Here is a 25,058-nt window from a genome sequence, read left to right as displayed (position 1 = left end):
GGGGGGGGGGGGGGGCAACGTAAGCCAGGCGGCGGCCACCTGGGGGCACAGATGGAGAAACGATATCGATATTGGGAGCAGGAGGGACCGTTGCATAAGAGACCTTGCCTGCTCCAAGATAAAAATATAGGAGCACAGCAATAACATGATAATATCAAAACAGAGGCCAAGGGAGGGCTCCTTGAGAAATCACTAAGAATTCTTGGCATTCGCTAATTACTTCATCCAGAACACCTGTGTATGTTTAACAGCTGTAAGCTATGTATATATTGAAACGCTGGTTATAATAAACTCAGAGTGGCCATCAGCTCTCTCCGCCTCTATCCTGATGTGTACATTGGATTGCGACACCGACATATGGTGACCCCAACGTGATCCAAGATCGGCGGCATTATTGGTGAGTAACGATATGGGGGAATTTCAATCGCCTTTTGGCGGTCCGCCGTGAGAATGATGGGCCAACAATTGGCGATTCAGCAGAAATTATGCTTTAAGACACTTCAGCGGCTGCTGAAGGTAATTTCAGTTTCGCTTTCTCCTTACGAGTTACAGAGGATATTGCTGGCAATATCTCTAATCAACCGTGACTTGGCATCGGGAAACTCGAAATGGGGCACGCTCCCCAGTGCCCTGATAAATCAAATTTGGGGAGCTCTCAATCAGCAGGCTGACTCTGTGTGAATGATTTAGTGGCGGCCTCGTCAGGAAGTGCCGGAGTGGATCTCATGGCTTCAGAGACAGTCGTCATAGATTGTGTTGATGAAACCTTTCTTGTTCCTACCAATGTATGGGGACCTTTACAATCAGGATATTTTGGGCTATTAATAGGATGCTCTAGCTCAGCTTTGAAGGGCTTAAACATCATTCCCGGGGTAATTGATGCTGACTATCAAGGTGAAATAAAAATCATGCTCCGTTTATCTAGTTATTATGTGATAGAAGCTTTTATGAGGATAGCTCAGTTGGTATTAATACCTTACTTGTCCCCTGCTCACGCCTCGATTTCAGTTTCGGTTTCTCCCACCGAGTTACAGAGGATATTGCAATATCTACACATTGCCCCTGGTTCCCTGAGGATGGCACCTTGGACATTGAGTTGTGGGAAAGGGCTGGCAAGGTACTAAAGTCTCGCTTTGAGCATGGCCTTTTAAAATCTTTAAAGGATGTACATATCTTAACGACTTGGGGAACAGTATGTACTGCACTGTTCCCTTTGTGGGATCTATCGGCTGAGGAAAACTCGGCCTCTTTCACAGGAGCGCCCTTCAGGCAAAGCTGAGGAGACGCCGCCACTGCCTCCTCCGGCTTGCTAGCCGTCAAGAGACTCTTTTAAAAAGGTCGTTAGTAAGTCTCAGACAAATTTTGAACAAACGTCCTCAGACGATGATGATTTACCATTCCCCCCTCCTTTAGAGAGGCATTTCGCCTTCAAGAACCCTCCTGTCTTGCCTACTGCTCCTCCTTGTGCTCCACCAGCCCCGTATGTTGATTCCAGGCAGTATAGTGTGGTTCATAATTCCCTTCGGGAAGGATTAAATCGTGGAGATCCTGATGTTTTTTCCTGTGCCTTCCCTGTGATGGTCAATCATGGGCAAAGAAAACATGAATCCCTTTTTTTTGAGGTGTTTAAGGAGCTGAAAAAGAGCATTAGAGAGAATGGAGTGCAGTCACCTTTCACTGTCGGGATGCTAGAGGCACTGGGAGCCAGTTATTGTATGCTACCCTGTGATTGGCTTTTGCTCACAAAGACTCTTTTGTCGCATGCTGAATATACTCTTTTCAGGTCTGAGTATAATGAGATATCTGTATCCTGATCTACGGATAATCGATCTTTAAACCCCCCTCTCCCAATCAGTGCCGACATGTTACAGGGGGTCGGCCAATATGCGACGCCTCAAGCACAGGCTGAGGCAAATGGAATGTTGCATAGACAATGTTCAGAGGTGGCATTAGCAGCCTGGAAGGCAACTCCCCCTTCAGGGGCAGACAAAGCCACCAATTCCTTTATGAATGTCCGACAAGGGCCAAACGAGCCATACATAGAATTTATTGACCGTCTCCAGCAGGCAATTGAGAGACAAATAGCTCATCCTGAAGCAGCTCAAATTATCCTGTTGAAAATAGCCTTTGAAAATGCTAATGCTGATTGCCAGTCTGCTATGTCTCACCTTAAAGGGCGAACTCACACCTTAGGGGATATGCTGGAGCGTGTCAGGAAGTAGGAACTCATAGTCATGTGGCCAAAGTAACGGCAGCACCGTTTTCGCAGCTGCCCAAAGGTGCTTTTTGATAATGCCTGTTTTAAGTACGGAAGACCTGGACACCGTGCAAAACAATGCAAGTCTGGTCCAAAAGATATCCCTGGTAAAGGAGGGCCAGCCGATATTAAAAAGCCACCTTCTAAACCATGTCCTCGGTGCTGAAGGGGATTCCATTGGGCGAATCAATGTTGCTCTAAAATTAATGTAGATGGTAATCTAATCAACCGTGACTTGACATCGGGAAACTCGAAACGGGGCACACTCCCCAGTGCCCCGAAAAACGAAGTTCGGGGAGCTCCGCTGCCAAGAGGGGGACCAGTGGCTTCGGCCACACTGGCGACGGTGCTTTATAGTCTCGCCCACTGACCTCCCCATTGGCCTAAAAAGCAAACCTCTGCATCTGTACAAGGTGTAGGGGGGCTTATGACACCTGAGGGAAGTGATCACGTACTCAAAGTCAGAAGACCTGAAAACAGAAGTGCCTTAATTACACCCTACGTTCTTCTAACTCCATACTCCCTATGGAGATGACAAATAAAAATGGCAAGCAATAGGATATATTGGAGTATATGAGGAAGCCATTTGGTATAAACCTAATTCCGCCTGACTTTGTTTTGCCAAAAGGGCCTGACTGTGGCCATTGAGCATGCATTGTATATCTGTTTAGACATTTTGAGATAAAGGTGCAACTTCCCTCCCCCTCCCGACGTTAGCATCTCCTTAAGGATTAAGCATCTTTCTTTAGTCTGGGAACTGATTGTAGCACTCATCTGTGACCGCCCAGCTTGAGGCAACAGACCTGCCAGCCTGCCGGGTTCACTGAGACAGCAGACCTATCTGCCGTTTCCATCAATGGCTGTGTGGACAGAGCAGCCTCCTGACTATTGTAAAAGGGACATTTCAATCATATGTGAAACATACTCTTTGAGGGTATATAACCACCCTGTGTACCCGCACTTCTTTGGAGTGCTCTGTTCCTTTGCAGAAAGACTCTCCCGCGTTATAATCCTCAGATTTAAGCTCAGAATAAACTCACCCAAATTTTCATTTGTAGATTGCTTATGGATTATTTTCCTCGACAGGGGTGAGATTTGCTTTCTCAATGGAAAATATCTCTAAACGTTAAGCCTTTTTCCTAGGGGCCACTGATGTTATTAACATTCCTCCCATACCTATTCAATGGAAAACTACCACGCCTGTATGGATAAATCAGTGGCCCCTTCCAAAAGAAAAATTATAGGTTTTAAAGATGCCAGTACAGGAGCAACTAAAATTAGGCCATACTGTACCCTCAAACACCCCAGTATTTGTGATAAAAAAGAAATCTGAAAAATGGAGATTACTTCAGGACTTAAGGGCAATTAATGCTGTCATGCAACCTATGGGGGCTTTACAGAAGGGATTGCCAAACCCTTCTTTAATACCTGAGAATTGGCAAATTGTTGTTATTGACGTTAGAGACTGTTTCTTTTCTCTACCTTTGTGCGCCACTGATAGGGAAAAGCTCACATTCACTGTCCAAGTTTATAACAATCAAGAGGTCCCCCAGAGATATGAGCGGAAGGTCCTGCCTCAGGGCATGAAAAACAGTCCTACCATATGCCAACAGTTAGTAGGAGATGTGTTATTAACTTTTCGAAGCAAATACCCTACTATACAACTTTACCATTATATGGATGATATTTTATTAGCAGCACCAACTAAAAATTTTTCATTAACAGCATACCTACAATTAATTGAATTGCTAAAAGGCAAAGGCCTGCTTATGGCTCAAGATAAGGTACAGTTTACCTCCCCCTGGAAATTTCTAGGATTAATAATTGATAGACACCTGGTAAAGCCATGCATTCCCTCTATTTCCATACCCAATACTTTAACATTAGTTCATTGCAACAGCTTTTAGGAAATATCAGTTGGATACGTCCTTTTCTTGGCATCCCGACGCATTCTCTGAGTCACTTGTTTTCCTTGCTACATGGTGACTCTTCCCCCTCGTCTACGCGCACTCTTATCCCTGAGACAAAACCAGAACTAAGCCTAGTAAACAAGGCTCTGACCTCCCAATTTTTAGATAGCTTTGATCCAGAAATTCCCTTATGCCTTTATGTGATAAACACACCTAAGAGTCCTACTGTTATCATCTTTCAAAAAGCGGGCAAGGTTATAAAATGCTTGGGGTGGATATACTTGCCCCACACACCAGCTAAGGTACTCTATACCTATTTTGATGGAATAGCAGAGGTTATTCAAAGGGGACGTTTGCGGTGTTTACAATTGCGAGGCGCTGACCCTCAGACCATTTTTTTACCTTGCACATCTTCTCAATTTGATCATCTCCTCGGTTATCTCTTCCCAACCTATTCCTGATGCCTTAACCCTGTTCACTGACGGCTCCGGAAAAACCGGAAAAGCCGGTATAGCTTGGCTTGCTAATAATGACCGGCAGACCAAAGTCTCTCACGGACATTCAACTACTCAAATTGCAGAATTGGCAGCTGTGCACATTTCCTTCTGTTATCGCTTCTATTGACACTCACTCTTGATTTCTTTTCGCATCGGCACATACAAAAAATAGCACTAAACAAGTCATTCATCATTAGCTTGCTACATTTGCTTTCGTGGGGTCTCCTACATGCATTAAAACTGATAATGGTCCTGAGTTCTCAGCGCAAATTTTCCGCCAATTTTGTGCAAATTGGAATATTATCCATAAAACTGGCATCCCCTATAATTCTATGGGACAAGCTATTATTGAGTGATGTCATAGAACGCTGAAGGCTGCTTTACAAAAAATGAAAGGGGGAAATGAGTATTATAAGAATGATCCACAAGGTATCCTCAATCACGCCTTATTTACTTTAAATTTTTTCAATCTAGCGGAGGACGGCACATCAGTGCAGAAAGATATATGGGTCAAACTCAGAACCATATGGCCCAACAAAGGCCGCATTACACACATCTGTTTTGACACAATATCTTGGCAAAGTGTGGATTAAAACGTCCTTATACGGATATCTGGGAGGGCCCTTTTATGGTTAAATGTGGGAAGAGAGGAGCTCTTTGTGTTTTGACAGATAAAGGCATTGAGTGCATTCCATCAAAACGCACACAGCCTGCTCTGGAATAACCGGAAAATGGACAAACAGATAAGTAAATCAGCTTTTTCTTTTTCCTCTTTTCTTCTCTAATGCATGTTGAGGTGATTTCAGAGCATGAGAATCTCACATATTGGGCCTTTATTCCTAATCCTCCTCTCTCTACTCCGGTTACTTGGTGGCATGCCAATCCCCCTTTGTCCTCTAATGATTCTGATTGGACAGGAGGAACCGGGGTACCCCGACAACAACATACAGGCCTGCACCAAAAGGAAGAAGAACCTCTGGTGATGTTTGCTAACAATTCACCTTTTTGTATGGTTTATTAAAACAAAAGCACAACATGTGTCACCTTTCAGGAACAAATGTATTTTATTACCAACCTAAGAAAGGACAACAGGCAGCCAATGTGACATACATTACCACTATATCAACATCTTACGAAGACAAAAGTAATGTCACAGAAGTTCCTTCCGTCTCAATTTGCCATCCAAAAACTGATTGGCGTTACAAACATTACTCAGTACAGTGGTCCCCTTGCCGTACAGCATATCCAAGTCGGGGCAACATCTTTGGGGCTAACGTGCTGGATTGGGGACCTCATGGACATCTTTTGAACGACAGTCATACTTGGGCCTTCAACAGATCAAGTCAGAAACCTATAACATGGAGCGAACACAGCCCATCTGGACCCCTGTTACAACTATCTCACAATGAGACAGTGTACAGCCCCCTCACAAAGGAATATGGAGGATCGGGCTGCCTTTTATATCACAACGATTGTCCCATGGTAAATATGAGAATGCAAGTGGCGATAATTCATTGACTCTGATTCAAAATGTTTCTGATACCGTTATGATCTGTACCACCCATCCTTATGTGTTATGGGGAAAAAATGTCCCCACTATTGAAGAATCTTCTAGTATGGATGTAGTTAATATTTTCCCCCCATATTGGTATTCTGATTGTTTAACGCATTGTAATGTAACCTCATTGAATGTGACCTATGTAATGGTGTTAAAAGAAGAGCACATATTTGGTTACCTGTTTCTCTAAATTGGACATGGTCTGAAGAGCATGCTCTACATATCCTCCTTGAGTCCATGAAAAAATTATGCCCTAAACGGTTTTTGGCTACGCTAATCGCGTTCATTGTGTCCACGGTGATTATCATTGCATCAGCTGCTACAGCTACTACTGCCTTGGTTAACAGTGTTCAAACAGCCCATAAGGTGGAGTCCATCTTGGTAAATGTCACTCAAGAATTACAGACACAGGTGGATATTGATAAAGGGCTAATGTCAGGATTGCAGGCATTAGAGGCAGCAGTAGAGTGGCTGGGAGAGCAGTAAAATGCATTCTATATGCGTATGAAACTAAAATGTGACTGGCAATTTACCATGCAATGCATTACCCCCACACACACACTGTATAATAGCTCACTGACATCTTGACAAGAAATAAAAAAAAACATTTACAGGGGGCATTTACTACCTCCCTGGCCAATGACATCACTGGGCTACAAGCTCGGTTAGAGAGGCAGTTACAAGAAGTACATAAGGTGTTCTCTCAAAAAATATTTCAAGACATTGAAAATGGGTTACACTGGCTAGAGCCCTCCAACTGGTTCTCGGGCCTCAATTTACACATATTTGTTAATGCTGGTGTGATTTTGATATTATCCATGTTAATAGTTTATGTTTTACGTCTGCTGTGCTCCCTGAAAAAACAACAAAGTCAACAAGAGCAAGCATTGGTTATGATGGGCCTTCTGGCCTCAGCACAACATGACACCTTCGCTGCTTTAAAAAACAAAAAAATGGGGAAATGTAGCCGCCCCTGACACAGGAAGGGTTAATAATCACTGGAAAAAGCTTGTCAACAAACTGTGTCCCGGAGGTGAGAAAGCCGGTTAGCCAATGACTGGTAAGACCCCCGGGGAGGGGGGCGGGGGTGGCAAACTAAGCCAGGCGGCCGCTGCCCGGGTGCACAGCTGGAGAAACGATATCGATATTGGGAGCAGGAGGGACCATTGCCTAAGAGACCTTGCCTGCTCCAAGATAAAAATATAGGAGCACAGCAATAACATGATAATATCAAAACAGAGGCCAAGGGAGGGCTCCTTGAGAAATCACTAAGAATTCTTGGCATTCGCTAATTACTTCATCCAGAACACCTGTGTATGTTTAACAGCTGTAAGCTATGTATATATTGAAACGCTGGTTATAATAAACTCAGAGTGGCCATCAGTGCTCTCTGCATCTATCCTGATGTGTACACTGGATTGCGACACTGACAGAGGCATCACACTCCCTGATTTCAAAGCTATAGTAATCAAAACAGCGTGGTACTGGCACAAAAACAGACACAGATCAATGGAAGAGAATCGAGAGCCCAGAAGTAAACCCACACATTTATGGACAGCTAATATTCAACAAGGGAGCCAAGAACATACAATGGAGAAAGGAGAGTCTCTTCAATAAATGGCGTAGGGGAAACTGGACAGCTACACGCAAAAGAATGACAGTAGACCATTCCCTTACACCATGCACAAAAATCAACTAAAAATGGATTAAAGACTTGAATGTAAGATCCAAAACCATGAAACTTCTAGAAGAAAACATAGGCAGTACACTCTTTGACATCAGTCTTAGCAGCATATTTTCAAGTCTGATCAGGCAAGGGAAACAAAAGAAAAAATGAACAAATGGGACTACATCAAACTAAAAAGCTTCTGCACAGCAAAGGAAACCATCAACACAATGAAAAGACAACCTAACAATTGGGAGAAGATATTTGCAAACCATATATCAGGTAAGAGGTTAATATCCAAGATATACAAAGAATTCATACATCTCAACAGCAAAAAAAACAACAACTCAATTAAAAAATGGGCAAAAGAGCTGAGCAGACACTTCTCCAAAGAAGATATATAGATGGCCATAAGGCATATGAAAACGTGCTCAACATCATTAGCTATTAGGGAAACACAAATCAAAACTACAATGAGATATCACTTCACACCCTTCAGAATGGCTGTAATGAACAAGACAGGAAACAAAAAGTGTTGGAGAGGATGTGGTGAGAAGGGAGCTCTTGTACACTGCTGGTGGGAGTGTAAACTGGTGCAGCCACTATGGAAAGCAGTATGGAGTATCCTCAGAAAATTAAGAATAGATCTACCATATGATCCAGCTATTCCACTGCTGGATATCTATCCAAAGAACTTGAAAACACAAATGCATGAAGATACATGCACCCCTATGTTCATTGCAGCATTATTCACAATAGCCCAGATTTGGAAGCAACCTAGGTGCCCATCCAGGGACGAATGGATAAAGAAGATGCTGTATATATACACAATGCTATACTTCTCAGCCATAAGAAATAATGAAATCTGGCCATTTGTGACAACATGGATGGACCTTGAAGGTATTATGCTGAGTGAAATAAGTCAGAGGGAGAAAGTCAAATACTGTATGATCTCACTCATAAGTAGAAGATAAAAACAACGACAAACAAACACATAGCAACAGAGATTGAATTGGTGGTTACCATAGGGGAAGGGAAGAGGGGGGAGGGCAAAAGGGGTGATTAGACTCACATGTGAGGGGATGGACTAAAATTAGTTTTTGGGTGGTGAACATGATGTAATCTACACAGAGTTCAAAATATATTACAATGTACATCTGAAAGCTATATAATGTTATAATCCAATGTTACTGCAATAAAAAATAAATATTAAAAAAATGTTTCAGGCTTCATAAATTGAGCAAGAAAATGTTGCGAAAAGGAAGTCTAATATAAGGTTGAATTTTGTTTACTCTAAGGGAAAATGCAAACTGAGAAAATGACAATAATTCCTTAAAATCTATGGAATAATTACATCAAGCATCTGATACATATAAATTGATAGACTTTTATTAAATTTTAGTTGCATAAGTACCAAATTTTTATTGCATAATTTAAACACAAGTAAACAAACAAAAAATATGAGGAAACTCAAAAATCATCATACTCTCAATTCCCAGTGATAATCACCATTAACATTTTGGGGTACATTTTTCCAGACATTTTTCTACACATTTATTTGTCTTCATAAATATGTTTTTAATAAAAGTGGGTTGATATTATGCAAGCTGTTTTCAGTTTGGAAAAAACCTACATTTCCCACTTTCACTGTCAATAAATATATGTCTGTGCTATCATTTTTAATATTTCCATTAGTTATCTAAACAACACAATAATAATACAGGATTTTGCAAATAGAAACCACACTTCAACAAATGTTGTTTAAATGTCTTTGCATATAATCTCAATTACTTAATTGACATAAATTCCTAGCAGAATTTTTCAGTCAAAACATATGAATTTATAAGAATTTTTTTACTATACTGCCTAATTTTTCTTCAGAAAAGTTCTATCAGTGTAAATATCCATCAATAGCATATAATAGTGCCCACCTCTCTTTACTTTTACCATCACTGAATACTAGTTATTTTGTTTGTAATCTGCCAATCTGATAGGCAACAATTTTTTATTGTTCTAATTTGCATTTCTTTGATCACTAGTAAAGTTGAACGAGTTTGGAGGGGTTTGTTTAGTTTATTAGTTATATTTTTCTGTTATGGGTTATCTAGTTACATCCTTTGAAAATGTCCTATGTAAGTTAAAGACTTTTATTTATTTTTCTGAATTATTATTTATTTTAATTTAATTTTTTGTTGCAGTAACATTGGTTTATACCATTACATAAATTTCAGGCGTACATCATTATATTTCCATTTCTGTGTAGACCACATCATGTTCACCACCCAAAGACTAATTACAATCCATCACCATACATGCATGCCTAATCACCGATTTCACCCTCCTCCCTTCCCCTTACCTTCTGGTAACCACCATTTCAGTCTCTGTCTCTATGTGTTTGCTTGTTGTCGTTGTTATCTTCTATTTATGAGTGAAATCATATGGGATTTGACTTTCTCCCTCTGACTTAAATTGCTTAGCACAATACCCTCAAAGTTCATCACTGTTGTCACAAATGGTAAGATTTCATCCTTGTTTGTGGCTGAGAGCTATTCCATTGTCTGCTATTCCACTACATGCATGTGTGTATAAATACCACATTGTCTTTATCCATTCATCTCTTGACAGGCACCTAGGTTGCTTCCAAGTCTTGGCTATTGTGAATAATGCTGCAATGAACATAGGGGTGCATATGTATTTATGGATTCATGTTTTCATGGTTTTGGATAAATACCCAGCAGTGGAATAGCTGGATCATATGGTATTTGTATTCTTAATTTTCTGAGGAATCTCCATACTCTTTTCCATAGTGGCTGCACCAGTTAGCACTCCCACCAGCAGTGTGTGAGTTCCCTTTTCTCTACGTCCTCTCCAACACCTGTTATTTCCTATCTTGTTCATTATAGCCATTCTGAAGGGTGTGAGGTGATATCTCATTGCAGTTTTGATTTTCATTTGCCTGATAATTAGTGATGTTGAACATCTTTTCAAGTGCCTGTTGCTCATCTGTCTATCTTCTTTGGAGAAGTGTCTGCTCAGTTCTTTTACCCATTTTTTAATTGGGTTATTAGTTTTTTTGTTGTTGAGATGTATGAGTTCTTTGTGTATTTTGGATATTAACCCCTTATCAGATATATGCTTTGCAAATGTCTTCTCCCAATTGTTAGGGTGTCTTTTCATTTTGTTGATGGTTTCCTTGGCTGTGCAGCAGCTTTTTAGTTTGATGTAGTCCCATTTGTTTATTTTTTCTACTGTTTCCCTTTCCCAGTCAGACATGGTACTTGAAAACATGCTGCTAAGACCGATGTTGAAGAGCATACTGCCTATGTTTTCTTCTAGAAGTTTCATGTCTTACATTCAAGTCTTTAATGCATTTTGAGTTAATTTTTGTGTATGGTGTAAGATAATGGTCTACTTTCATTCTTTTGCATGTGGCTATCCAGTTTTCCCAACACGATTAATTGAGGAGACTTTCCTTTCTCCATTGTATGTTCTTGGCTCCCTTGTTGAAAACTAGCTGTCCACAGATGTGTGGGTTTATTTCTGGGCTCTCAATTCTGTTCCATTGATCTGTGTGTCTGTTTTTGTGCCAGTACCATGCTGTTTTGGTTACTATAGCTTTGTAGTATATTTTGAAATCAGGGAGTGTGATACCTCCAGCTTTGTTCTTTTTTCTCAAGATTCCTTTGGCTATTCGGGGTCTTTTGTCATTCCCTATAATTTTTAGGATTCTTTGTTCTACTTCTGTGAAAACTGTTGTTAGAACTTTGATAGGAATTGCATTGAACCTGTAGATTGCTTTAGGAAGTATGGATATTTTAACGATGTTAATTCTTCCAATCCAAGAGCACGGAATATCTTTCCATTTCTTTGTGTCTTCTTTGATTTCTTTACACAATGTTTTATAATTTTCAGTGGACAGGTCTTTCACCTCTTTGGTTAAGTTTATTCCTAGGTATTTTATTTTTTTGTTGCAATTGTAAATGGGATTGTATTCTTAATTTCTCTATCTGCTACTTTGTTGTTAGTGTATAGAAAAGCAACTGATTTTTATGTTGATTTTTTTATCCTGCAACTCTACCATATTCACTTATTATTTCTAAAAGTTTTTGGTGGATTCTTTAGGGTTTTCTATATATAAAATCATGTCATCTGCAAATAGTGAGTTTCCCTTCTTCCTTTCCAATTTGGATCCCTTTTATTTCTTTTTCTTTCCTGATTGCTCTGACTAGGACTTCCAATACTATGTTAAATAAGACTTATGAAAGTGGGAATCCTTGTCTTTGTTCTGTTCTTAGAGGGATAGTCTCAGTTTTTCTCCATTGAGAATGATATTAGGTATGAGTTTATCATATTATGTTGAGGTACTTTCTTTCTTTACCCATTTTATTCAGAGTTTTTATCGTAAATGGATGCTCTATCTTGTCAAATGCTTTCTCTGCATCTGTTGAGATGATCGTGTGATTTTTATTCTTCATTTCATTAATGTGATGAATCACGTTGATTGATTTGTGGTTGTTGAATCATCCCTGCAATCAATGCTAAAGTTATATACTTTTAAAGGACTTATGTGTTTTATAAATTTCAGCTATCACATATTGTGCCAAAGCGGTTAAGCAGTCATGTTCATGTATACGGTTTTGTAAGATAAGATATTAGATGGGTCATTTTGAATGATGCCCTTTCTCGTTGCTTCCTGAGCTGCCACTGGGAGGTAAGAAGAAAATGAGGAGAATTTTTTCTTCTTTATTTCCTTCACATTCATGATCTTGAAATTTTTGAAACTTAAAGACAGGTATTTTGTGAAATGTCTTTGATTTGGGTTCATCTGACTTTTCTTCACAGTTAGACTCAGTTTATGCACCTTTGGCAGGAACATCACAGAAGTGATGCTATGTTCTTCTTGCATCATTTCAGGGGGCACATGGTTTTGATTTGTCCCATTACTGATGATGCTAACTGCTTAAGGCAGTATCTGCCAAGTTTCTCCACTGAAAAGTTACTCCTTTGTAATTTATAAATATCTGATGATGAGCTACTTTGAGACTATGTAAATATCGTGTCCATCAAATTTTCTTTTATTTTATTTATTTGTGACCATGTAGATGCATGGATCGGTGTTTTATTTAAAGGATACGATTCATTATTATCATTATTTATTTAATTCTCAAATTGTCCTGTATTTAACCAGAGAGAACCCCTTAACACTGACTATTATTTCCCCAGCACATTTTGAGCATTTCCTTATGTTCTTTGACAATGAGATATTCCAGGCTTATCGTGTACCCTCCTTGCTCCAGCCTGGAATTAGCCATTTCTCAAAGAGCCATGATTTCTTTTGATGGAGAATAGTGTTTAGAAGATGAGATCTGGGGGCTAAGTGTGCTCATTGTTATTGGGATGTTGCTACCAGGCCCTCTCAGTGGACAGATGTGGTGAATATATGTAGAACACATATATACACACACACACATTTGCATCTATATGTATTTCTATGTCTATACATATACATTGAAAACCACAAGTTCCAACCCAATTCCAACCCAAGTTCCAAATCCAATTCCAACCCAATGTAACAGAATTTATCCTTGTTTTCTCCCTTTCCATATTTGTAACTTTATTTTCCAACAATGAGAAACTTGCTCCCATTATCTTTATATACTTACTAGTTTTATCAACCCCCTTTATGTAATCTGTCTTCCATAGTTGCTGCCACCCCTTTCTCATGCGGATGCCCTCGTCACTCCACTCAGGCTATTACTCAACTCAGGCTCCAACACCTCACACAGGAATGCCTGTCTACGCAGACGCCCTCCTTATCCTGCTCAGACTCTGACAGCCTGTTGCAGGCTTCCCCACTCCACGGACATCTGCTCACCCTTCTCAGATTTCAATATAGCATGCAAATCACACTTCCTGTGGATGTCATTATTGCCCTACTTGGGCTTTGACACCACCCTCCATCCCCCCACCCACCCACCCCAAAAGATGCCTTCCTCACCAAACTAGAGTGCCAACACCCTGGACCAGACCACCCTTCACAAGGAAGACCTTCTCACCCAGCTTGAGCTCCAACATCCCGGGGAAGACTATCTCACAAGGACATCTTGCTCACCTCACTCATACTGTAGCATGCTGACCCCCTACATGAGTGTGCCATCATCACGGGGCTGTCCTCCTACACAGACCTCTCTCTTCTCTCTGCACATTTTTCAACGCCCTGTGCTGAGCCACCACCTCCCAGCACAGACACCTTCCTTACATGAGTTAGCTACCCCACCCTTCCCAAGTGTGGACACCCATCTAGCTTGGCCCTTTCTAATTTCTTTTGGACTGAATTGTTCAAGGAAAACAGAAAAAGAAGGTAAGAGAGAGAGGAAGAAGAAAAATTGCATTTTAATGAAAGGAAATTTATAGAATTCTTACCCTGACAGTTTATCACTTATAAATGGACCTCCCCTTGCACAGTGGAAATGTTCTTACCCTTGTTAATCAAAAAAAGTGATATTTATTTTTCTTTTTTAAAAAATGAGATAGTTGAATATTAAGAACGATCAAAATTTATATTCTTGGGTTGGGGGGAAAGGATTCTGAAGGATTTGTCTATACAGGGTAAGTAGATTACATCAGAAAGAGACATTTTGTGCCTGGAGTCAATTTAGTAAATCTCTCTAATTCTAAGAAGTGTCTACATTATGCAATTATTCATATTTCTTAAGCTTCTCTGGGTCATTGCTCCCTTTTCAAATCTAATGAAAACCATAGCTCTTCTCAGAAAAATTTTCATACTGATTCAGAGGCACACACACACAATTTGCATTCAAATTCATAGTATTCACATTCTTCTCTATAGAACATTTGACCTTCAGGTCAAGAACAGAAATGTCTCTCAATAATGTCAACGTTTGCCTAAATAAACATAACAGCAGCATCCAGTCTTTGCAGCAGACCTACCTAGGCTTAAGAATAAGCTCTACCACTTACTTGATTTATAACTTTAGCCTTAACTTCTCGGAGCCTTATTTATAAAACGCATATGATAACTACCTCTGGGCTATTGCAAGAATTTGAGTTTATGTAGAAAACAATGTCATACTCACAGTGGCTGCTGAGATTGAGTTAATTTTTACTAAATGACTACTTGGAATCATCTGAACACTTTGCAGAATGCTTCAGCTTCTCACGAGATGCTTAGTGCCATCCTGGAGAAGAGGTTTTGAAAATCCAAGTTCATTCAATTCCTATCCTTTGGTTCTGTTGTAAAAAGATATTTTCTTAGTGACAATTCTTGAGTTTTAAAGGAATCAGTGCTCAATGCGTGTTAACTCTTCCATTAAAATCAGAGATTCCAACCTAAAATACCTTCAGGGTTCGCCCGTGAGAGGAAAGCAGGTCAGAGGGAAGTAACAGGAAGTGGAGAAGACAATAAAAATTCTCCTAGAAGTAACAGTCAATCCTCAGCTCTGGACCAGCGTTCCAGTGGAAGAATGTGGGACTAGGTTACTAGAATGTAGAAGTTTTTCAAAGAAGTCAGAAATTTGGGTTTTATAAGAAATTTCCCAATTTTAATACATTGTGTGGCCCATCAATTTGCAACCTCTGCCTTAAATGGAAACACACTTATATGCCAACATTGGTCTATTTTTGAGTAAAAAGAAGAGAAAAGCATAACTACATGAAAATACATGTTAAGAGTAGCAAAAGTTTTTCCATAATCTTAAGTCCATTTAAGATACTAAACAGAGAAAGCAGAACCTCAGCAATTACACAAGATGTCCATAATAAGCTTTATTATTATAGCTTGAATATGACATTCATAGGATTATGTATATTTGTTTATGGTTTCAGGCTTATAGACAACTTTGTAATACTTAAAAAATTAAAAATTGTATGTAATCATGAAAGGCTTTGAATAAATAGCCAGAACTTACACTTCAACAAGTTTATTTATAAATTCTAGAAAATCCAACAGTGGTAGAGTGTTTTTATGTTCACCCAAATAGTGATTAACCTAAGTATAACTTATCAAAACCACAAAACCTTTGTTTGGACATCCTCATTAAAATGAAGCAATTCAAGGTAGAGTTGCCCTTATCAAGCAAGATTGAAACAAAACAACACAAGACTGTCCTAGAAAGAATTACTAACTTTGATTCTTACTTTAAATTAAGAAAGTATTTCAGGGGACCGGCTCAGCGGCACAGCAGTTAAGTTTGCACGTTCCGCTTCGGCAGCCCAGGGTTCGCCAGTTCAGATCCCGGGTGTGGGCCTACGTACTACTTGGCAAGCCATGCTGTGGTAGGCATCCCACATATAAAGTAGAGGAAGATGGGCACGGATGTTAGCTCAGGGCCAGTCTTCCTCAGCAAAAAGAGGAGGATTGGCAGCAGATGTTAGCTCAGGGCTAAACTTCCCCCCAAAAAAAAAAAAATTGAGTATTTCCCTGAGGCAACATATTCCTTGCTTCAAATAGCATGCTTTGGACTCATTCTTGCACTGAAGTTATTTCCCTCACCTGGCTCTACGAAACCGGAGCCCAAACAAATATTCAACTGAACAATATGGACTCCAACACCGCCAAGATACCGATGAAACAGAAACACACACAAAATTAAGACAATCTTCAACAACAAACTAAATATTTAAAAAGTCATAAACTTCAGATGACTCATGGAAAGAAACTTACTATTTTCTTATAAATTTTGACTCTTTTAACAAAGTCAAGCTTACAGCAGGTTAACCAGCATTGAATACACAACCATCCCCATGTCTGCTATTGCCCTGTTTTGTTCCTATAAAAGTGAGCCCCCACAGACAACTTGGTTACCAAAAAATGCTGCTTTTCCTCAGAAATCTTTAAAATATCTTTTAGGAAGTACAATCTATGTGCTCTGGGTGCTTTCAGAACTGAATTATGAGAAACGCCTTCCTGCCCCAAGGTGCCGTGAAAAATCTTATCTGAAGCATTTCCAAGGCAGTCATCAAACTGACTACTTAATTCAGTAGATACAGCAAATAAATTCCTGCGGGGAAAAAACCCACATCAGTAAAAAGGGTAGAAAAATTAGTGCATTTCATTAGACAGTCCTTCAACAAGCAAGGCACTGATTATTTTCAGCATCTGAATTATGATCAGAAATTGGAATTAGTAAGGTCTAAGAGAGAAAATTCCAGTACTTAAAAAGAAGCATTTGCTGAGTCCCGAGGAGCAGAGCTGCATAACCCTAGAGCTGGAGTTGTGAGAGGAGGAGAGGCCTGCACACAAGTTCTGGAGTGAAGCTCCAGGCGGACTGAAGGTCCTATAGACATCCCCCGTCATCCTCTCACAGTGTGGCCACTTTAGTGTAGGAAGTGCATGGCGTTATCTGCATTAAGAGGGCCTGCGATAGCTCCCAAGAGTCCTCTGCCACTCCAGGTAACATGGTAGAATATGCAAATTTTCCTTTGATTCCAAAAGGGCACCAGAATTGCAAGAGAAAATAAGAAAGAACAAGAGCGAGAGCAAGAGAGAGAAAGAGAAAGAGACAGAGAGACAGTGAAGGAGAGAGAGAGAATACCTGAAAGGCTGCTGAGACAAGGAAAGGAATAGAGGAAGTAAACTAACCACTGGAGATGGATGGAAACGTGTTATCCAAGCACGTCTGGGAGAAAAGTTGTGATTAAGAGAAGCTAGTAAGAAAAAAGATTCAGCAGCTAATGCCAACAAGAATGAAGAGCCAGGATGAAACACCCTCTCTGATGAAGCAACGCTTCATAACCTCCCTCTAAACTTAGGGCAGCCCTACAGATAAAAGGAAAGGAGGAAAACTCTGGATGACTTTGAGAACATCTGAATTAGCTATGAGAAACCTGAACTAAGTGAGCAATTACTCAATTGATCAAGCTTATATTTGCATCAGTGGAATTGGAACCCTAGGAATGATTAACTTCAGTTATTTTTACAATAGAGAAGAATTATATTTCTTATATTCTTGAGTTTTGTGGATTAAAAATTTACATTGATGCAATTATTATGAATACTCGGTAAACATTTTAGTCTATTCTTTCAGTCTTTTTCCCATTCAAATATTATATTTAATGCTTTTGGCTTTGGGTTGGGGTGGTTCACAAAAATCCAGCTCATACTGTCAAGTGGTTTCACTTGCTATAATAATAACAGTAACAAAGATGATGAATAATAACACATATAGCAGTTGCTCTATGTCAGGAAATTTGCTAAGCATTTTAAATATACTAATTAATTTAAGCTTCACAGCTACCTAATGAAGAAGCTTCCCTTATCATCCCATCTACCAGATGAAAAGACCAAGGCACAGAGAGTAAGACGTACACCAGGAAGTGGCAAGATCAGGACCCAGGTGAGCTCTAATCCGTCCTCCTGAACACTGTGCCTCCTTATTAGTCTTTGAAAGCAAGCTTCTAAGACTTTACATGCTGTCTGGCACATGAACATTCAAATTGCTGATGGAGGGACAAGCCTGGTGGCATAGTGGCTAAGTTTACACACACCACTTTGGCAGCCTAGGAGTCCTGGGTTTGGATCCTGAGCACAGAACTATACACTGCTCCTTAAGCCATGCTGTGGCAGCATCCCACATACAAAATAGAGGAGGATTGGCACAGATGTTAGCTCAGGGCCAATCTTCCTTACTAAAAAAAACAAAACAAAACTACTGATGGAATAAATAGATGACATATGGTGTCATAATATTCTAAAATTATTTATGTACCATCATTAGTTTAAATGCTTGCCCAGTTGCCAGACAGTTCAAAGGTACTGAAAAATAACACTATGATGGCCATCTTTATATATAAGCTTTCTTTCCTAATTTCTGACATATAACTTAAGCTAGGTCCCTAAAAAGGGATTATTAGGTCAAAGAGTATGAATGTCATTAGGTCCCTTTATAAATATCACCAAATTGTTTTCCAGAAAAGTCATACCAATGTAACAGCTGCCAATGGTGTATTGTTTCACTTTATCATCGCCAAACATTGGATAACCAAATTTTTTTCTTGTTAACGTAACAGTGAAACATATCATCTGATAGTTGTTTGACTCTTTCGTTTCTGTGATTACTAGTGAAGTTAAATAAGGTGTTTTTTTAATGTTTATTGGACATTTGTATTTCTTTTGTTTCACCACCTTTGTAAGTCCAAATCTAACTCTAATTTAACTATTTGTTTTTCTTTATACATATTTTTCCCACTTCCAACTTTGCAAAATGTTCTGTTGGCCTAGAAAATATATTACTATTTTCCTTTCTGCAAAGCTACCTACAGTAAGGCCCCTGTTCAGAACAAGTGGCAGAATAAGGGCATCAAAGGGCAATTGTGAGGAAATCAAATATTCTACGTGAGGAGCATAGAAATCCAAGTTTAATGCCCATCCCCCCAAAATAAATAAACAAACAAATAAATGGGGTGTAAAGCTGAATATGTATAATTGAAGTGAGCTAAAAGACATAAAGTGCAAACTGAGCAAATAGCTTTAGGGAACATATATTTATTCATGACCATTAGTGTTCCAAGCCATAAATCTACTTAATAAGATTTAATTACAATACTGCTCAAGACAACACAGAGATTATAAAATCTGAGAGTAGCATTTTATATATTGCTAGAGGGATTGTCTGTTCATGCAAATAACTGGCATGTCTTCACCCAAAAGGACCAATTGAATGAATTGTTTAAGACTTTATGGCTAATGAGGGGAGTAATAAAACAAAAACAGTTCTGAATTCTTCAGATTTCAAAGACCTTAACCCCTCTTCTACTGGGATCTCTCACTCGCCAGGCAAAGTAGAGTACAATAAGGGGACATCAGAGAAGGGGAAACACTGAAGACACTGATGTTTCTCAAACTTTCAGCAAAGTTAACTACTACCTTCCTAGTTGATATTCCTGTCCTTATTTGTCTTTTGTATTATAACTTGTCTATTTAGAAGCCTTTTCCCCTAAAGCTGTGAGCTCATTGAAGGCCAGGACCATGTGTGGTTCATCATTGTACTCCTAATTGTCGGTAAGTCCCAATGTCTGGAACGTAGTCCCTGCCACATGAGAGAGATTCAGAAAAGGTGTTGAACATAGGAATAAATAGGCACTAGGAGAACATTAAAATGCCAGTAATAGGAGCTTTCATTTGGTCATTGTTTCTAACTTTAAAAAAGAGTTTTCACCTTTAGTCATATGTTCTAAAATCAAAACCTAGCCTTGATCATTTCAGGATCCATTCCTTGCGCTGATGATGGCTCTATAAAATTCCTTTACTCCTTCACAGTCAATTGACCGTGACACGTAAAAGAGGAGAGCTTTGGGGATCAAGATGCTAACAATAAACAAAATATCAGATCCAGGCACACAAAGCTGCCATAAGACACTCAAATGTCCAGCCACCACTTCACATTACTATTGCAAGGAATAAGCAAGGGACCTTGTCTGTCTGCTCGTGTGATGTGACATTGGAAACCTATCGATTAGTCTGTCTCTCTGCAAGCTGGATTCTCTAAATGATTGCCCTGGGCAGGGTATAAACTAATTCCCTCAAACTTTTTGACAACTCCAGTCTGCTGCACCATGTACCACACCTGGCTGTTGCTCCTAAAGATGTACCCTCTCCATCCAGCCTCCCATCCAGGTATAATGGTTGTTCATCCTTGTGTTCGTATTTACCACAGATAGTAACACAGCACCTGCTGCTCCGGCTCTGATCACTGTCATATCTAAGCTCGTCAAGTGACATTGCTGTACCAAGAGACAAAGGTAATAAGCCAACATTTCCCAAGCTTTTGCACATCACAGCATACATAGAAAGTGCAGGAATTGTCCAGAGGCAGATGAAGCTGCTGCTGCTGGCCATCCTGGCCCTCCCCAGCTGCTTCCAGGCCTAAGGAATGAGGCATACCTGTGTAACTCTGCATAGGGCGGGTGCAACTTCACAGGACACAACTTTAGATTGACCCTAATGTATATCTCAGGGTCCCACTTGTCTGGCTTTCAGGCAAACTTAGCCAAATTCAGTGATACCTCAATTAGGAATAAAATACATTCATATTTCTGATTTTTCTCCTCTTCCTCTCTTTCACCCTGAGATCGATGCTCAGGGAACTTAAATGCTGCTAGAATATCAGTGGGTGTGTAATGACAAATAAAAATTAAAAACAAGAGGCTTAATTCTCCCTGCTAAAAATAAGAGAAATCTCCCCTTCCTTTTCTTAGAGCATTTTCTTTTATAAACTTGTAATTATAAATGTATATAAATCTGTCCTTAAAAAAACCCCTTGACCCACAACTAGAGGGACCTGCAACTAAGATATACAACTGTGTACAGGGGGAGTTTGGGGAGATAAAGCAGAAAAAAAAAAAAAAAAGATTGGCAACAGTTGTTAGCCCAGGTGCGAATCCTTGAGAAAAAAAAAAAACCCTTGCCAGTTTTACAACCCAGGAATTTCTTTCTCATGGACCTGGAAGCCACTCTCTTGAAATGTGTTCATCAAGTGTGAGGGTGCCCATACCCCCATCTCTGTAAGGAGGAGGGGCTTAGCTTCCACAGGCACCTGGCCCCAAGTTGCAAAACTACCTTCTGTCATAAAGATATGAAAAGTGTAAATTTCTCTTCGTATAAAGCCAATAAACTAACACAGATGATCACTCCAATTACCAGGTAAATTTAGGATGAACTACGTGTGACTAGTGATCATGTATCTTGAGAACATATATGTAATGCTTTGTACCTGCTTGCCTATATAAAAGAAGGGATTTCTGTTTTTGCAGTCTCTTAACAGACTGCCTGTGATATGCATCACATTCTAGTTTAATGCTCGCTCAAAAACAAAACTGTTTTCTTTCTCTACTACCTTTGTGTAGAGGTTTCCTGGGTTGGGAGATTTTGTTTTTAATTATATTTCCCCAAAAGCGAGGAGTCATATGCTCACCCACCTTTGTCTTGGTTCTAGCTGATCTCTCCATTCAGAAGATACTTCTTTTTTCATTTGATACTCAAGTACATCCCACAGCATGCTGGCAATCTACTGGGCTATAGATATGTCATCATCCCATCTCTGGCGGAACTAATCTATCCGCCTTTATTGTCTTGTCCTGACTATCAGCGCTTTGAATGCTCAAGAGCTCTGTCTCCCAGCCAATGTCCACAGGAGCTCAAGGAGCCACAGGCATTTTTTGATGCCTCCCAGCACACTCTGGAAAACTTGTAGGCAGTCTCCAACCTCCGCATGACTAGACATACCACATCAATATTTCTGTTCCCTTTCACCATGACAGCCTAGAGAATTCTTCTATGAGGCCCACTCTTTCCTAGGCCTTACCTATCTCAGAGATCCCAGAGTTCTTACTTGTCCGCCGTCAAGATTTGGCTCAGGCTGGAGTGAGGAGACGGGGCCCAGAGCTCCGGCACCATTTAACACTTCTTTCTAAACTCTTCTCTCCTCCGCAGCACTGAGGGCCTTTTATCTTGTGTGGAGAACGGGAAAAGAGAAAACTATTCTGCCTGACTGTAGCATCTTTAAAATATTTATCTGACTTACATTGCAATTGTGCCTTTTACACCTCAAAAATAAGAACTTTGACTTATTTGTTCTCTATTTCCACAGTGCCTAGACAGTGGCAAGGTCCTCAAAGTAGTTACAGAAGAAGCGTATAGGTGGGGAAAAACACCTCTCACACCCTAAGCTACCATCCACTCGATATATGATTGAGGGGAAAGCCTAAACCTCTCTCTAAAATTCTCTCAAATGAATGCCAGGTTCTATCTTAAAGTAAATAATCTGATTGTTCAAGTTTCTTCTGTCCTTCTCGTGGCACTTGCACAATGACCCTTTATTTATGGCTAAGGTTTCAGGCATCTTCTTGTTATTCTCCATAAAGAAAGAGAGCAAACATAGTGGGTTTCCCACATTTGGAGTTTTTAAAAAACAGCTCACCCTAGTAGGAGCAAGGACACTACAGAGCCATTTGAGGACTTAAAAAAAATCCACTGCAGACCCATCGTCAGGACTAAAGAATCAAATCAATAAGATAAAGAGATCTCCTGGCCTGTGGACTAAATAATATGTTGGAAAACCTGCAAGCTAATGAAAATCAATACATGTTCATCTCTGTGTAGAAAAACCCAATAAACTCAGAGCTCCTCTAATTTACCACCTAACAAAATGTATCGCAAATATACATCAATAGAGGTGAAATATGCTAAGGAGCATGGCTGGGAGACGCCATTTTCCTCATGTAGTTCTCAAACACTCAGTCACAGAGCCCTGTGCTCCTGGCATATGGGAGTACATTCTCAAATGTGGAAAGTGACCAGACTATCTGAGAGGAGGCATAGCACGTACCAAGTCATACTACCCATCTTCTGAAGCTATACCTGTCTTTGTTTGCTCTACAATAGCCTCCCCAGGCTCAGGGAAGGAATTCATTCATTAGCATTGTTCAAAACTAAATGGCAAGATATGGCTCATGAAAGCTAAGAAAAACAAATCAGACAATTCGATATTGCCATGGGGCATGTCCACATGAGAACTTTGCAAAGATGAATCAGACAGATATAGGAAAGTTAGAGAATAATAGAGCTCTCATTATATTTGGCTTAGCCCAAGATGGACAGAAGTACTGTGGAATTTGTGGTATGAATTGGAATCTTTCAAAATAATTAACAGTAATTTTCATTTTGTATTCTATTAGAAGGTTCTCTGAAAATAGGCAGGACTGTTTCTTGGGAACAGGGACTAAGCAAGTAATAGATATTTGATAATTTTTTTCTTTTTTTAATTATTCATTTAACAGATTCGTATTGAGAATTTGCATGTGTAAGATACTGAAGATATAATACTAAGTTTTTTTTTTAAGTCATGATACTATTTCTAATGAGCTTCTAACCTCTAAAAGAAACACACGTGTGTGTTTTTTAGCCAGAAAATGAATATAAGTAGAAAGACAAAAACACACGCCCTGGCTTCTGTGGACTAGCTAAGCTAGAAACACGGTTCCCAGCATTCTTTTCCCTGTCTGATTCCAGGTGAGGGTTGGGCACAAGAGAATACACAAGAGTTTTGGAAAGCAGAAGTGAAGCAGGAGCAATTCTGTTCTGAAGGTGAGTGCAGGGCGTGTGCCCTCCACATCCACACCCGTGAGCTGGCTCACCTTTTCACAGCAGCTGGTTCTCAAAGCCTGGCTTTCTTTCTAGATTTCCTCCTCCCAGTGCTCCAAGTCCTGGGGCAGATGAGTATGTGGCTCCACAGTGAAGACTGCCAGTTCCTTCCATGGGTCACCCACAACTTTGAGATTAGTGAAAAAGAGACGAGGACTCCAGCTTGCTTTCGTGGGCCCAGTTCATCCTTGCTCGAACACCCCTCACCTTCATGTCCTGCTTTTCTTCCTGACTTTCACACCAGAAGACCTACAGTGACTTCAGGTCCGCTACCAAAAAGCAGCCTCCATGCCCTTTTCACCAGCTCCCACCACTGCCTTCAGTTTCATCCCCAATAATAAATCCCATCTTTCACGTGAGGAATGGTGGTTCTGCTTCTCTTTTGAACTGTAACCGATCAGCCAAAATTATTGAAAGTTAGCATGCTTGTCAAAAATGCCTCAGATTTTATACTAGAAAGAAAGAATTATAAATACAGTTGAAGTGCCCTTTATTCCTCTTTTCTTCCCTAGAAACAACTATCGTGATTTTGATGTCTATTTTCCAGGCCATATATTTTATGCTTTTACTATTCATAGGCAACCTATAGGCCTTGGGGTTGTTTTGAAATTTTGCATAGATAGTAATATGCCAAACATATTACTTCACAACTTATTTTTTAAACTCATTATGTTTAAGATCCATAAACTGGTTCTAGTTCATATATTTATCTGCTATATAATATGGCATCATATGAATATACCAGATTGTTTCTATTTTTTTTCTATAAATGTACTGCAATGACATCTTTTTTCTTTTATCTGGAGAATAGTTTACACACTGGAAAGTACACAAATCTTAAGTATTCAGTGCAATGAATTTTCACTTGTCTACATACCTATGTAGTCACCACCCAGAACAAGATATGGAAAATTTCCGGCACCTCTGCAGGCTCCCTCTCAATACAGTCTCCTAAAGGTAACCACATGTTTGGCTAGTTTTTTGTTCTTTTAAACTTCATGTAAATGGAGT

General features: G+C 39.8%; 1 long non-coding RNA gene across 2 annotated transcripts; it reads left to right on the top strand.

Annotated features, from left to right (window-relative positions):
• LOC111774018 (uncharacterized) lies at nt 1-24,406 on the top strand. Of its 2 annotated transcripts, none has more exons than XR_011437342.1 (5): nt 1-397; nt 18,141-18,243; nt 20,563-20,647; nt 23,916-23,990; nt 24,084-24,406. It is a non-coding gene; the product is annotated as an uncharacterized lncRNA (long non-coding RNA). The 2 variants fall into 2 exon arrangements; XR_002808857.2 differs by having other exon boundaries at nt 28-397; nt 18,133-18,243.
• The last annotated feature ends 652 nt before the right edge of the window (nt 24,407-25,058 follow it).

This window comes from Equus caballus, chromosome 1 (genome assembly GCF_041296265.1).
Source record: "Equus caballus isolate H_3958 breed thoroughbred chromosome 1, TB-T2T, whole genome shotgun sequence".
NCBI lineage: Eukaryota > Metazoa > Chordata > Mammalia > Perissodactyla > Equidae > Equus > Equus caballus.
Note: the sequence above shows the minus strand (reverse complement) of the source record. Positions and strands in the feature narration are given on the sequence as shown.